We start from the raw sequence: 15,631 nt of genomic DNA on the forward strand, positions 1-15,631 counted from the left end.
TCCAAGCAGGCTTGCGAGAGAGCAAGGGCCTACAATATACAAAATAGTTAGTAAGGCTATGACTACTTATAGTAGTAAGTAACAGAACATTTGGCCTTTCTTGCCAAGAAAGGTCGAGTTCTAATTGCTAAGGCATTTTTTGGAGTATGGTCTTTTAGGTAAAACTTAATCTGCTCTTAAATCCTTGTATGATTCTTTGGGTTGTATTTTACTTTCGTGCGGGCTGTCATTCTAAAGTGTTTGTGATCCTAAAAGGAAATATAGAAACATAAATATGATTAGTTTTGTAGATTGGACCGGCAATCCTCTCAAAAATTCAAAGACTACAATAGCCGTGAGCAGGAAACTAGAAAATTAGTCTATGAGGGACCATCTACCACCAACCAACTAGTCAGGGGATTATAGACTATGGGTCCAACTTAGAACTAAGATTTAGAACTAGTTTCTAAATCCAGTGTCCCAATTTATCCAAAAGAATGGAAAAACCTTATGTTTGAGACGTGTGTGTAGCTGTTTTAACATAAATAATAAGACAAAATTGAACTTTTACATTCCAAAGACAACTAGCTCCAGAGAAAGGGAAATGATAAGTACAAAAACAACTCAATCTTAGAATTATCTTTTTACAATGCTTATAAGAATAAAGCCTCATTCCAATATACAGATATTAGAAGTACTTCCCCTGCAGTAGGTGTAAGTGGAATCATGTGTAGATAATTGCTTTAAGCCAAAAAAAACTTCTAAGATAAGATAGAGTTCTTACCTGCATCCATCCAAATAAGACAATAGATATGTTAGCTTTGGATGTGTTTAACAGGTATCAATGGACTATACCACTTGTTATCCATGTCCATCTTACAACTTTTTTTAACTTACAAGCACAGTCCAAAGTACTTATGTGTTCCATATATATTAGTCAGCAACCACGGCTTCTACAAAGGCCAAATGGAGCAAGACCACCTCCACAAGGAGTGGAAGGAGTTCCACCTTTGCCAGACCCAAATGTGCATGTGGTAGAGGTGACAAATTCAAGAGAGGTTGAGATGGAAGCAAATGGCATTAAGCGTGGCCGAGGGAAAGGTAAGGAGAAAGAAGGAGTTACATCACAAAGTGACCATGGACGAGAAAAGAAGGCAAAGGAGACCAAGGAAACTAAGAGGACTCGACGTCGTATCAACCTCCAAGACTTCCCTCTTGGACATGGTATGGCTCCATACAACCTGTTGGAAGACATGAGAGGTAAGGGTCCTGATATCTCATGGCCTCAATTTCTTGCATTATGTCCACAAGTTAGGAGGGATTTAACAAGGGCAGTTAGCACTAGGAGAAAGGTAAAAGAGAGTGTGCATGTTGTAAAAATTGCACAAGCTGAAATGAATGAGGACATTACACCTATGTTAGATTGTTACATAAAAGGGAGATTGGTTAGGAAAGGTCTAGTGGATGGGGGTGCACAAATTTGCACCATGACAGAAGGACTCATGCAAAGACTAGGCATGCACATCCATGAGACACCTAAAATCAAAGTCAAGATGGCAAACAATAGCAAGGCTTGGTGTGTAGGCATTTGTAAAAATGTCTTTGTAGAGGCCTTTGGCATTAAGAAGGCGGTGGATTTTTATGTTATGTCGACCAAGGGAAGTGGTTATCCATTTATCCTAGGAAGACCATGGCTAATGAAAATGCGAGCTTTGCAGGATTGGGAGAGTGGAAAGCTAATTTGCAGGAATGACAATCATAAGAAGGTTGTCTTTGACATGAAGGAGCAAAGCCAAGAGGAGCTCCATGAAGAATCATCTCAAAGTGAGACGGAGAAAGGCTGGACCAATAGCACTTCAGAAGGAGAAAGTAGCGGCAGCATTACTGAAGAGGAGTCTTCCATTGAAGTCATGGGGGTAAGGTTTAATCCAAACAACCAAGAGACCTCTTGCCCAGGTTTGGAAGAGGTAGGTTTCCAAGAGAACCAAAATGTCCAAGATGAAGGAATGTTAGAAGGTATGTTGTCTACAACACTTACAAAGGACGAAAGAGAGGAGTTCAAATGTGTGCTAAGGAAATTTCCTAGGCTTTTTGCTAAAGACTACACCGATGTGCGTGGAGTAGATGTTGTTCAACACAAAATTGAGTTGAAGCCAGAGGCCACACCTAAGGCTCACAAGCTACGAAGGCTAGGAGTCATCAAGGAGCAGGCTTTACTCAAGGAGGTAAGAAAGCTTCTAGCAGTAGGTTTCATTTATCCAGTGGAGAATTCGGAGTGGGTCTCTCCCGTTGTTGTCACTCCTAAGAAGAACAGCAAGTGGAGGGTGTGTGTGGATTACCGTCCACTCAATGAAGCAACAAAAAGAGATCACTTTCCCCTCCCATTTCAAGATGAGATACTAAATGAGGTAGCTGGTCATGAGAAGTACACTGTGTGTGATGGCTACTCAGGTTACTTTCAAATAGGTATCGCATTGGAAGATCAATTGAAAACAACCTTTATCACTCCTTGGGGTTGTTATGCTTTTAGAGTCATGCCATTTGGTCTGACAAATGCTCCTGCAACATTCCAACGTTTCATGAACATGGTGTTTCAAGCATTCTTTGGAAAGTCAATTAGGGTGTTCATTGATGATTTCTGCATTTACAGCTCAAAATCATTGCATCTACAAAGGGTTTAAGAAGGTTTAAAGAAGCTCTATGACATGGGAGGTCAACTCAACCCCGACAAGTGTCACATAGGTGAGGATGAAGTGATCTTGCTTGGTCACAAGGTTTCCTATAAAGGTATTGAGGTGGATCCAGCAAAGGCAAAATCTCTCATTGAGCTACCATCACCAAAGAGTCTTAAGGAGGTCATCTCATTCATTCAAAAGGTGAAGTATATGTCACGCTTCATTCACTTAGCCTCGGAGTTACTTCACCCTTTGCAAAAGTTGACACAGCAAGTAGAATTTGCATGGTCTGATGAGCTTGAAGAGTACTTTTGTAACATTAAAGTCATTTTGTCAGAGCTACCAACACTCATGCCTCCTTGTTGGGAGTACACATTCTTTGTTAGCTCTAGTGTTGGGAAGGAAACAATTGGTGCAGTTTTATTACAACAAGATCCCCACAGTACCAGGATGCAACCCATCTACTTTTCTAGTAGGGTCATGAATGCCTTGGAGAGAAGCTACACAGAAGCAGAACTCATGATGCTTTCTCTCATGTTTGCGGTGAGAAAGTTTAGATCCTACTTGCTACCAAAACCTTTTGTAATTCTCACTGCAGAAAATTTGTTTCCTTGGGTGTCATCTCAAATGAATCTTAGCACTAGGATCTCAAAGTGGATTATGGAATTGCAAGAGTTCCAATACTCTTTCAAGGTAGAAGATAGTGTGCGTGCACAATTGGTAGGGATCCTTACTTATAGGGTACATGAGAAGGAGATTAAGGTGCCTGAAGTAAAGACCCTACCATTGCCACCACCTAAAAGTATTCATAATGCTTTTACCTTGTTCTTTGATGGAGCTTTTCGACGAGTCACAGGAAAATCAGGGGGAGGGCTAGTATTGCTCAACCCAAGTGGAGAGGTGGTCATGAAAGAGAAGGTCAATCTACCAGGTTCAACTAGCAACAATGAAGTAGAATACGACACACTACTTCATGGTTTGAAGATGTGCATTGGCCAAGGGATACAACGTCTCATGGTAAAAGGAGATGCACTTCTCATTGTTAAACGGATTTTAGGCATTTGGGCATGCAAGAATGAAAGCTTAAGGACAAAATTTCATGCCATTCGTAGGATGTTTAATCAGTTTGAAGAAGTGCAACTATATCATATTCCTAGGAAACAAAATGAAGATGCCGATTTACTTGCACAACAAGCAGTTACATGTGTTGAGAAAGAAGTGCAGGTCATCATGGTGGCAGCAGTTGTCAAGCAACTGAGATACCAAGGGTTGGAGTCATTGGCTCCTATTATTGGCTACATTTTGGAGGGTGAGTTTCCACAAGACTTCACAAAGGCTCAGAAGAGGAGACTCATGAAGAAGGAAAGTTTCTATCTCTTCCTAGAAGGCTCCCTCTATCAAAGAGGGAAGGATCAAGTGTGCAGAAGAGTACCAACTATCGAGGAAATTCCAGCCATTCTAAAAGGTTTGCATGAAGAGGCATGTGGTGGTCATTTTGCCCAAGAATTAACTGTGAAGAAGATTTTGCTTGTGGGGTATGTTTGGCCAAGTTTGCATGTGGATGTTCAACATTGGTGTAAAAGCTGTCACAATTGTCAGATAAATGGAAATAGAAGGTTGGTGCATGGCCCGAGGCAAATAGTGCTTGCAAATGGACCCTTTGAAAAGTGGGGCATTGATGCTATGGGTCCTCTGCCTAGGACAAAAAATGGTAAACTCTACATTCTAGTGGCTGTGGACTACATGACTAGGTGGGTAGAGGCTCAAAGTGTGGCAAGGGTAAATGGGAAAACAGTGAGCAAGTTTCTCTACACTAATATTCGTTGTAGATTTGGCACACCTCTAGAGATTGTTTCGGATAATGGTCCAGGGTTTAGGAAGGACTTGCTCACAGAAGTTTGTGAAGAGCTTCACATTCTACATCGTCATAGCACACCATACTACCCACAGTCAAATGGTTTGGTGGAGAAGGCTAATGGTGTCATTGCAGGAATCATTAGAAAGATGGTGCAAAACAAGACAAAATTATGGGATGACTTCTTGGATGGTGCCTTGTGGGCATATCGAACCACATATAGGGAAGCCACGGAGTTCACACCATTTCACTTGGTCTATGGTCAAGAGGCTTTGCAGCCTATCGAGCTCAACATTCCAACAATGCGGCTTCATGGAAAAGGGGCACAAGATGATCAAGAGGTATGGATGGATCGGCTTCTTACGTTAGTGGAACTTGAGTGGAAAAGAGAAGCAGCTTACGAGTGTTACAAGAGGAAAGCCACACAAGCGAAAGAAAAGCTCGACAAGAAACTGAAGGACAAAGGCATCAAGGAAGGAGAGCTTGTGCTAAGGTATGACAATCGACTTGACAATCGTTTTGATGCCAAGTTTGAAACTAGATGGCAAGGGCCATACATAGTCAAGAAGGCTTTCAATCCAAGTTACTATCAGCTTATGGACTTGAATGGTAAAGAGCACTCCAGGAAGGTAAACGGGTATCGCTTGAAGCCCTATTTGAGTCGCCTTCTACCAAAGGATCTACCAAAGATCTGTCAAGAGGCCGCTCTCTCATGTAAGTATTGTTACATGAAGCATGAGTGTAACACTAGCCAAAATTTTGAGGGCCCAAACAATGAAGATCTCGTCAAGGACTCTGAAGCACTCTCTTTGGAAAAGATGCTCTATGATGGTACATGAATATACCATCATCTTGGGGGAGGGCTAATGATAGCCGTTTTTCGGCTCTCCATAATTGCCATAGTAAGTTACTCCACCCTACCAAATTCACCCAAACACTATGGCTATTCTTACCTTTTCATTGTACATAGGCGTGTGTGAGTTAGGGGACTTTTCCCATATTTTCTTTAAAAACCCTCAATTAGCTAGTCACTAGGCTAGTTGAGCCAAAAAAATAAATAAAATCAAAAAAATAAAATATATTATGGCCCATTTGTGTGTAAATATTGCATTATATATATGGCCTGAATATAGGGATTTTTATAATTATTCTGGTATTTTATTTAAATATTTATACTTAGGTGTGTGTTTTATTAAACCTATGTACACCTTCTTTCATCCTCTTACACCATAAGTATTTTACCAATGTGTACATACTCTAACCTTATATTTTTTCTATTATACAAACCACCCCCACATTTTCACCCTCACCCTCGTGAAAACAAAAAATTGATTTCTACTCATTGGTCACGTTTATTATATTATTTACTTGCATACCTTTTCCTCTTTCACCCAAAATAATTCAAAGAGGAACCATATCATATGATTCCAATATCTTTCCATATCCATAACTCCTCCATATTTTTATTATTATTTTTACTCATTATTCTAACGCCATGTGCTCATTGAGCTAAAGTCCATGAATAGTCCATACACTAGTCCCACCATGTATATATTTCTTTATTCACCAATAATCCTCCTCCATGCATGGGTCAAGGGCAACTTGGATGCTTTGTATTATAATATGACAAAGGAGGGGTTCACTCTTGGATGCATTGTACAAATTCAACAAAGGAGGGGGCCATTAAAAGACTTTTGCACGCATAAAAACAAGCTTTTTGGTGAGAATTTTGGCACCTATCTCCACTCCGAATTGGGAGTGGTGATCAAAAGAGAAAATGTAGCCCACGCTTTGAATAATCACCTCAAATTTTTTCATGATTTTTGAAGGTACCAGCGATGAGATATGATTTTTTGAGTGGACCCCAGTCTGCCCACTTTTCTCACAAGTAGCCCATAGTCTTCTCTCACCTCTTTCCACACTTCTACACACACACACATTTCTCTCAATCCCTCACTCAAAACTACACCTTCTAGCCCATAGTCTTCTCTCACCTCTTTCCACACTTCTACACACACACACATTCCTCTCAATCCCTCACTCAAAACTGCACCTTGAATGGTTTCCCTCACCTTCTTCACCATTAACCTCCCCACTTACTTCCATAGCTCTCAGATGAGCTCCACATGTACATACACCATCTCTATGCCTCTCTCTATTATCTCCAAAGTACAATTCCATCTTAACCCTTATATATATACATAAATTCAGCATGTGTACCATGCTTAACCTCTGCAAATCAAGAGATCTCATCAACGGAATTACCATTTTCATCACGATAATCAACCTTGGCGGTGGTGGCGTAAAGAAGGGAAGACGAAGAAGAAGATCGATAGTCATTTTGAGAACCTACACAAGTAAGTCCAAAACTTCTTCAAGCTTCACCATTACAAGGATTTGCTCACTTCATTCAACCATCCACCTCATTCTACCCATTGTAAATGTAACATTAACTTTCTAGTGATTACTAACGACTAACATACTAACACAAAATAGCATTGACCTAACCATAAAAGACACCTCACCTCAAGACATGTGTATAGTAACTCTCTCTCTCTCTCTCTCTCTCTCTCTCTCTCTCCTTTTACTTACCTTCACCTTATCTACCATCAATAATGCTCTCTTTTGAGTCCACACCCATGACTCAAGCAGACAAAGAAGGCCCGCAATGTTTTGATATTCAAAAAAATCATAATCCTGATTTGTTAGCTTGTAAATTAGGATTTCCAATAATCTTTATGAGGGGTATCCAACCTATAAATAGGCCCCTCTCCTTCTTGTAAAACAACCTCTAGCATCTCACATAGCATCCCAACACTCTATGCGCACTTAGGTGTAGCAACCACTTGTGAGCTTCACTCTTGGTGTGAGAGAAGCCTTCAAGCTACACATTGCAAGTGAGAGAGCGTGAGTTCCACAAATCTCAAAACCACTATTGTATATGCTCCTTTATCATCAATAAATTGAAGTTTGGTGCATCAAAGGCGTGATTCGACGTTCAAATCTTCGTCCTTCCATTTGTGAAATACAGTTTGGTGAATTCAAGGTGACTTGTGTATTTTGAGTTCTATCGTTTGATCTTGCTTTGGAAAGTGTTTTAGTGTGTTTTAACTGCCAATTTTGTGTCCATTGTAAGAGGGTATTGTGGTGAGAGGTCTCCCACACCCTAAGACAGTGTGTGTGTGTGTGTGTGTTGGCAATGTTTAGCAATCACTAAGCATAGAGTGATTTTTTGTACAAGTTCTATGATAGCATCATAACGAACCATCTCCATTTGCAAGTCACAAATAAGGTATTACGCAAGATCCTTTTCTCTCTCTCTTCCCTTTGCTCTAGCTCTCTCTGGTCCATTTTGTGTGTGTCTTGGTGTGAGGTTGCTTGTGTGTGTTGTGTGGTGCATCTTCTTGGTTGTACCAAAATCTCTCTTGCGTCCTAGTTCGCGTACCATAACTAGGTGGTGTCCCTATCTTGTTTGGGTTTGGCCGTGGGTTTGTTGTTTTGTTGTGTTGTGGTTGCCCCAGCCCCAATTGAGCAGCACGGGAGCCTTGAGGGGTGTTTAGAGGTCGCCTTTCTTGTTGCCCACCCCGGACCGCCTCAATATCTTCTTCTACACCTTCCTTGGAGGTGGAGCGACATGAGCGTCCTTCGAGCTTTAGTCACTCGCTTCGGGGCCATCGTATCAATGTAGAGAAGAGGGAAAGAGAGAAGAGAACTCCAGAATTCCAAGGGCAACACGACGATGGTAGAGAAAGACTTGGAGATTGAGATGGCTTGAGGGAGAGAGCTTGAGGGAGAGAAGATAACTCCGACGTCAATGCAAGAGACCTTCCACTTCTGAGAGGGTGTGTCTATCTCTTGAAAGTGAGGAGAGAGGGGTCTTTATATAAGCTCTCAAGGCCAGCTAAGAAAGAGGGATAAGTTCGAGTACGTTCGTGGTTCCCAAAAAAAAAAATCTTTTATTATTTTTTTAATGCGGAAACAGATTCCGATGCACGATTTTGGTTTTCCAATTTTAGAAGAAGCTTGGGCTCCAAGACAAGAACTCTAAACTTAACTCCCTCCTCTTTCTTTCCTGAAAATACTCCTCCTTTCCTAGAATTGCTCCTTCTTTTCCAAGAGTCAACTCTTATCTCTAGATACAATCTTGAAGCTTAAGTTTCCCATCAACCTTATTGTTTTCAAGTGAATAAGGGTCATAATTAATAGTTCTAGTCCGATTTTTTATTCAATCTTTCCATTAAAATGCTCTTTGAGTTAATAAAATGCAAACCTCAAATATTTGCAAAGTAAATGAAAATACTTTATTGAAAAATGTTGGGTACATTACACATACCCCCCAACTCCCAATTAGCCAGTATTTGTGCAACCTGTATCAAGTTAAAGGAAACAGCTAGTGAGGCAGGCAATAAGAGAGGCGACCTCTAAACACCCCTCAAGGCTCCCATGCTGATCAATTAGGGGTTGGGGCAACCACAAGCAAGAAACCACAACAACAAACCCATAGCCAAACAAGTGAAGGGGCACCACCTAGTTATGAGATGCGAACTAGGACACGAGAGAGATCTTGTCACGACCAAGAAAAGATGCAACAAAAACACATACAAAAAATCTCACACCAAGACTAGCACCAAATGGAGCAAGAGAAATCTAGGGAAAAGAGAAGAGAAGGAGAAATGGAATGGAGTTTGTGAAAATACCTGATTGACAACTTGCAAGGTAAGATTGTATACCATCACACTATCACAGAGCTTGCGTAAACTAAACCGACAATTAGTGAATAGTAAACATTGCTAGCACACACACATTGTCTTAGGGTGTAGGAAACCGCTCACCACAAACCCTCTTACAATGAACAAGAAACTTGGCAATGAAAACACACTAACCACTTTCTCAAACAAGCTCAAATGATGGAACTTAAAAGATACAAGTCACCTTGCATTCACCAAACCATGCGGCACAAGTGAAAGGACGGCAATTCTAAAACCGAGACACGCCTTTGAAGCACCAAAACCTCAAATTGTTAAAAATGGAAGAGCATGTACAATAGTGGTTTTAGATAGGTCACTCACACTCTCTCACTTTGCAATGTGTAGCATCAAAGCTTCTCTCACACAAGTGTGAAGCTCACAAAGTGGTTGCTACACCTAAGTCTCTTCTCATGCCTATAGTATTGGGCTGCTATGTGAGAGCTTGGGGATCATGTTACAAGAAGGAGAGGGGCCTATTTATAGGTTGGAGACCTCTCATTAAGATTATTGGAAATCCTAATTTACAAGCTAACAAATCAAGATTATGCTTTTTGCTAAATATCAAAACATTGCGGGCCTTCTTTGTCAGCTTGAGTCATGGATGTGGGCTCAATAAAGAGCATTATTGATGGTAGATAAGGTGAAAGTAAAGTTTTGAGGGGGGAGAGAGAGAGAGAGAGAGAGAGAGAGAGAGAGTTTTATCATATGTACATGTCTTGAGGAAAGGTGCTTTTAAGAGTTGGGTTAATAGGTAATTGTGTTAGTAGGTTAGTAATTAGTGTTAGCAATTACTAGAAAAAGTTAGTAATATATTTACAACGGGTAAAATGACTTGAAGGATGAGAAAAGAGGGGTGAATGAGATGGGTGTACCCTTGAGATGGTGAATCTTTGAATCTTGGACTCACCCGTGTGTAGATTGTCGAAAGTGATCGTCATTCTTCTTCTTCTTCTTTTCACGCCGCCGCCATAGTTGAATCACCACAAAGGCAATGAGAGTTTGTTGATAAAAAATCCCCCGTTTTGCAAAGATTAAGTATGGTTAGGTTTTTGATTTTTTATACATTCTTGAAAGGGTAGAATAAAATTGTAATATGGGAATAATAGAGAGAGATATGGAGATGGTGGATGTAGGTAGAGCTTCAAAAGAGAGATTACGGGTGTGAGAGGAGAGGCTAATGGTGAAGAGGGTGAGAGAAAACCATGGAAATTGCAGGTTCGAGTGAGGAATAGAGAGAAATGAGTGTGTGTGTGTGTGTGTGTGTGTGTGTGTGTGTGTGTGTGTGTGTGTGTGTGTGTGTGTGTGTGTGTGTGTGTGTGTGTGTGTGTGTGTGTGAAAGCAGGAAAGGAGGTGAGAGAAGACTATGGGTTACTTTTGTGAGAAAAGTGGGCAGACTGGGGTCCACTCAAAAAATCCTATCTCACCGGTGGTAGATCCAAAAATTATCAGAATTTTTGAAGTGATTATTCAGCTTTGGGTCCACATTTTGTCTCCTAACTCACACACTCCTATGTACAATGAAATGGTAGGGATAGCCACAGTATCTGGGTGATTTTGGTAGGGTGAGGTAGCTCATTATGGCAATTAAGGAGAGCCAAAAAAAATGGCTATCACTAGTAACAACAAATAGTCCAACCAGTAAACATCTGGCGTATACCCCCCATCCCCAAAATATTTTTTTGAAACGCACTACATCTTCTATCCATGCATTGAATCATCTATAGTATTGTATTGTCAAGCCAAGCGGCAACAACCACTATAATGTACCCCAATATTTAAGGTATAACTTAATCAAACCAATGAACAGTTTATGCAGAGCTACTCAGAACCAAAAACCAATTGCGGGATCATAGCTTGACCAAAAGTGTTAGACCATTCAACCATTACCAGAGACTGTCAAGCATAGCCAACCCGCATAGTGGGCCTTACCAGGCTAAGCGACGGGGATCAAGATACCACACATCCAGTAGTGCCTCGAACTGTCAAGCAAAGCCAACCAACATAGTGGGCCTTACCACGCTAAGCGACAGGGTACACCAACCAATAAGCTCGGTTGTTTATATTATCGTAAGACAAGTATGAAAAAAGGAGAGAAAAACCACAATAACAAGCTCAGTAAACAGTAGCCAACCTGTGTCGATTGAGTTCCAAGCTCCATGATTGGTGCATCAGAGAGTTAACAAACACACACAGTCCTAACTTTTTATGCAAATAATACACACACAAGGCTATGTGAGGGGCAGAATGTGTCCTCACCTCTTTAAATAGGAGAAGGTAGATCACAATCACTCATGGTGAGTAGCGTGCAGAATCATTATCATCTCAAGCACTAAGTAGGCCAAGTGCTACTCCTCCTAGGGAAGCCACAACATGTAGCCACCTTTGATGCGGTTCGTCATAGTAGAGCAGAGCAGCCATTGTGCCTTTAGCAAGGCAGGGTAGGTGAGGCCCAGTTATAGAGTAAGAAATTTTTAACCACGTTAATAGCTGCCACCTAAGGACTTCCAACCATCATAACCCCATAGGGGTTCCTTCCCACGGTGGATACTGACTTAGTGTAGCTAGGAAAGATATAAAGCCATATTTTAAGTGGAAATACATAGCCAGGATGATAGTAGTAGGGGGTAGTTTAGTTTGTTTTAATCCATAACCATAAAGACAAGTACATGTGTGTGTGTGTGTGTGTGTGTGTGTGTGTGTGTGTGTGTGTGTGTGTGTGTGTGTGTGTGTGTGTGTGTGTGTGTGTGTGTGTGTGAGAGAGAGAGAGAGAGAGAGAGAGAGAGAGAAAGCAAGCTTGTCCATGTGAGTTCAACCTGCTAAGAGGGAAGCGCACAAACATGAAAATCTAATGGGCCGTGTAGCTCCAACAACCCCCAACCAGAGCATGTGAGTAAAGAAAGAAGAGAGAACTCATGGTGCAAAGGGATAGGAGACCAAATGGGATTGCAGATAAATAATAAGAAATGTGAAGCTACTCATATATTCACATATGTTTTCATATACAAGGGGAAGAAAACCATTTGGAGCCCCTTTAGCTTTGCAAGCTCTCATGAGATAAGGCCGGACCATACAGACCTCTGTCTTACGCCCCATAAGTGTGTCAACCCCACTATATAGGGGCATACACCAGATATTTAGGAAAATCCTCTGTCAATGCTCCCCTTCTTTTTTCTTTTTCTTTTTAAATGCCTTTCAAGGTCACATTTAAGAAACTACAACATATCAATGCTTCTTTACATGCTTATAACCAACCGTAGAAATGCATTGACAAATATCCCTAAACTTAAAACTGAATTTTAAACCAAGGTCATAAACACAAAAAGGGTGTTCATATACATGCATATGATAGGAAAAAGCAATTCCTAACTCACAAGGTGAGTAAAAAAACTAATGTTGTAAATACAAAAACATCTCAACAGAAGTTGCCATTAAAGTACCTCTATCGTTGTATGCATGAGAGTTTTCCCATACCAGCACGTGAATCACAACCCATCAATCAGTTTGGACAGCAGTTCATTTCAATGCCAGAAAATGTCACCTGAGATTGAGTCGAAGCAGCCAACTCCACAATAGTTTTCTTATCCTTGCCCTTTTCCATAGATCGGACACTTAACATTACCCCTTTGCAGGTAAAACCTTCACATTTCTAATGTACAGACAACAACTCCCAAGAACACACACACAACCAATGCTAAGTGAGCATGTAAAGCTCACCTTTTTATAAGGTTTGGAGCAGATAGTCATCGTCCTTCACAGCCTTATGGTGGGCCCGGTTTCAAGAGGGGGATGGTGCAACAGTGCCACCTTGTATAGAGAGAGAGGGTGGGGGGGGGGAGAGAGACAGAGCGTTGAGGATGTAGTATTGTAGACCCGTCAAGAGGGAGCCACCTCGTTATTTACAGAGCCGGGTAACCCGCCCATAACTCCTTTAATAAGTAAGGGTTAGGTACCATCAAGGTACCATCTAAAACAATAATTATTTTCTAGTGAAATTAAGCCAATTATTCACCCAAGGTACCCCAGGCCAACAGCTCCAGCAAATTATACCAAGGAAATGGCAACACCTAAGAACCAACCATGTGTGTGTGTGTGTGTGTGTGTGTGTGTGTGTGTGTGTGTGTGTGTGTGTGTGTGTGTGTGTGTGTGTGTGTGTGTGTGTGTGTGTGTGTGTGTGTGTGTGTGTGTGTGTGTGTGTGTACCAGTACCATTACCAATATAGTCCAATAGTACCAATATAACCAGTACTACCAGTACAAGTATAGCAATATAGCAGTATCAATATATGTAGTGTATAGAGCCATTACCAGTGCTAGTATAGTCCAGTAGTACCAGTCAGTACCAAAGGTACCCCATGCCAACAGTTCTAGTGGATTATGCCAGGGAAATGGAGACACGCAATAACCAGCCATGTGTGTGTACCAGTACTAGTATATACAGTACCAGTACTAGTATAGAAATAAAGCAGTATGAGTATCAATAGTGTATAGTGCCATTACCAGTACCAGTATAGTCCAGTAGTACCAATCGGTACCAAAGGCACCCTAGGCCAATAGTTCTAAGGAATTATACCAAGGAAACGGAAATAGGAAATAACCAGTCATGTGTGTGTGTGTACCAGTACTACCAGTACTAGTATACCGGTAGTATCAGTAAGAACCAATACCAGTACCCCAAGCCAATAGTCCCAGCAAAATTATATCAGGGAAATAGCAACATGCTATAATCAACAATACTTGTGTGTGTGTGTGTGTGTGTGTGTGTGTGTGTGTGTGTGTGTGTGTGTGTGTTTAAGTAAAAAAATCCCTTCAGATTTGAACCATACTTAGACAATTGTATTAAATAATATATTAAATAACAACATTTTAAAACAAAATGTCATACAGCTCAATTAACATTTCATATACATCAATACAACATTCTGTATCTAATGGATAATACAGTTATTTAGATCAGAAATCTAATCTCTGGTCATTACAAATTGATATCTTAATGTTGTATCTCTGTGCGTCCACCCTTTGGGCTCAGCATCCACTACATCTACATGGAGAAGGATCCAGCTGTTACCTGCATCCATACAAAAACACTCAGTTAGAACTAGCTATGTTTGTGCGTTTTGCAGGTGTCAACACAGGATCCAGTTGTCATCCATGTCACACCTGTAGACCTAGTTTACAGCTTACCCTTAGGATTGACTATTAAGTTCAAATTTCAAGTAGGATAACCTCTGAATGTATATGTATGTCTACCCCAATACTCGTCGAGCTCTCTCAAAAAACCACTAATGTCGATTACCATATTTGATGCAAATACCTATGTATTTATGGGTTATCGATCAATGTAGAACGCCTTGCAAAAATTTGGACAGCACCTCCTTTGTATTTGGAGTAGTATTTCAAAACCTCAGTTTATGCCATCTCCCCACGAGACCCTCCACAATAGGTTTACAGCTTCAAGAACTAAAACATATCCCATGTATAAAAAAATGGCAGTATATCCCATGTTACTATCTCTAAAATATTGTAGCATCCTCAAACATATTAGAGATTAACACCCTCTTTGTATCTAAAAAAGGATTTGAAAAAACATATCCTCAATTCTTTATATGTTTATATGCAATGATAACCGACCCCAACAATAACAAACACTTGTAGTATCATAAATACCCTGTAAGACTATGTCCATTTGCAAAGATAAATACTATCCCTTACCTTGGATAGTAGCTTTAAAAATACGGTATTCTCAAGGTTTTCTATGATGAGTAAGTCATCAGCTACATTATTCATGAAGTAGAAGCTTGTCAAAACATAATGCAATAAATGAAATCTCAATATGTCAATTCTACCCAATTTCAGCATTCTCCTAAAATAATTTTCCGTCAATGTCTACTCCCATGTTATCCGGACTTATGTCATATTAACTCATAATCTTGCAAGTTCGTAATTTATGAAAATTTGGCAGCATCTCCCTTGTATTCCGAATAAAGTTTCAAAAAAACCTCCAACAAACTATACCATCTCACCAAGAGACACTCACTGGAGGATTAAGGTCCAAGTTACCTTATTATGATGCTTATAAAAGTCCAAATTACCTTGCCATACAAAGATCCCAAGTTACCTTACCATACAAAGCAGAAGACTTCAATGTTTTATTCTAAGTAGAAGACTTCAATGTTTTTTTCAACTCATCATTGGGTTTCATGTAGGCAAATTTCCTTAGTTCTTTGTCTTTAGCTACAATTGTCCATGTAATTTCCTTAGTTCTTTGTCTTTAGCTACAATTGTCCATGTAATTCCTGCATACAATCATTAAAAACGGTATCTACTGATTGAGGCAAGATTTCTTCGATCTTGCTAGGAGTCATAATGGCACTACCA

The sequence above is a fragment of the Adiantum capillus-veneris genome, chromosome 27, assembly GCF_014529385.1.
Source record: "Adiantum capillus-veneris isolate H3 chromosome 27, ASM1452938v2, whole genome shotgun sequence".
NCBI lineage: Eukaryota > Viridiplantae > Streptophyta > Polypodiopsida > Polypodiales > Pteridaceae > Adiantum > Adiantum capillus-veneris.